Genomic DNA, 1,623 nt, shown 5'->3' with positions numbered 1-1,623 from the left:
CGGTCCAATCAGATTAGACATGGCTTCTCAGCCAGCCAGATTTCAACAAATCATCATGAAACTCTAGAATTCATCTTCAAGAATTTCGAAAAAAAAGTACCTAATCTAAGCAACAAGATGAACCGTCAGTTGTCCAGCCTGAACAATCCCGGGCAATAACACCAAAAATTTGATGTTGTTGCCGGATCTTGGCACTGATGTTACCAAAGGCTTGCCCAAAACTAGAACAATCCCCGGCAACGGCGCCAAAAACTTGACGTGCGAAATTGTGAACTATACTTTTTCACAACTCTCATAATCCCTGGTAATGGCTCCAAAAACTTGGTGCGCTCAATACCATGGCATTACACAACTTCGCACAACTAACCAGCAAGTGCACTGGGTCGTCCAAGTAATAAACCTTACGTGAGTAAGGGTCGATCCCACGGAGATTGTTAGTATTGAAGCAAGCTATGGTCATCTTGTAAATCTTAGTCAGGCAAACTCAGATATATATGGTGATGAACGAAAATAATATAAAGATAAAGATAGTGATACTTATGTAATTCATTGGTAGGAACTTCAGATAAGCGCATGAAGATGCCTTCCCTTCCGTCTCTCTGCTTTCCTACTGTCTTCATCCAACCCTTCTTACTCCTTTCCATGGCAAGCTCGTATAGGGTCTCACTGTTGTCAGCAGCTACCTCCCATCCGCGCAGTGAAAGCTAATGCACACACTCTGTCACAGTGCTGCCAATCACCGGTTTGGTTCCCTCCCCTACCGGAATAGAATAACTCTTTTGCGTCTGTCACTAACGCCCAGTAGGTTACAGGTTTGAAGCACGTCACAGTCATTCAATCATTGAATCCTACTCAGAATACCACAGACAAGGTTAGACCTTCCGGATTCTCTTGAATGCTGCCATCAGTTCTTGCCTATACCACGAAGACTCTGATCTCACGGAATGGCTGGCTCGTTTGTCAGGCGAGCACTCGTTTGTCAGCGATCAACCATGCATCGTGCAATCAGAAATCCAAGAGATATTCACTAAGCCTCAGATGCTTGTAGAACAAGAATGGTTGTCAGTCACCTTGTTCATGGGTGAGAATGGTGATGGGCGTCAATCATCACCTTCATCATGTTGAAGAACAAGTGATATCTTGGTAAAAGAACAAGTGGAATTGAATGGAAGAACAATAGTAATTGCATTAATACTCGAGGTACAGCAGAGCTCCACACCTTAATCTATGGTGTGTAGAAACTCCACCGTTGAAAATACATAAGAACAAGGTCTAGGCATGGCCGAATGGCCAGCCTCCCAAAGAGGGTTTAATCATCAAAACATGATCAAAAGCTCTCTATACAATAGTAAAAGGTCCTACTTATAGAAACTAGTAGCCTAGGGTGTACAGAAATGAGTAAATGACATAAAAATCCTCTTCCGGGCCCACTTGGTGTGTGCTTGGGCTGAGCAATGAAGCAATTTCGTGTAGAGACTCTTCTTGGAGTTAAACGCCAGCTTTAGTGCCAGTTTGGGCGTTTAACTCCCATTTGGGTGCCAGTTTCCAGCGTTTAACGCTGGGATTTCTTGAGGTGACTTTGAACGCCGGTTTGGGCCATCAAATCTTGGGCAAAGTATGGAC

The sequence above is a fragment of the Arachis stenosperma genome, chromosome 4 (assembly GCF_014773155.1).
Source record: "Arachis stenosperma cultivar V10309 chromosome 4, arast.V10309.gnm1.PFL2, whole genome shotgun sequence".
Classification (NCBI taxonomy): Eukaryota; Viridiplantae; Streptophyta; class Magnoliopsida; order Fabales; family Fabaceae; genus Arachis; species Arachis stenosperma.
The sequence above is the reverse complement of the archived record's forward strand: the minus strand, read 5'-3'. Positions refer to the sequence as shown.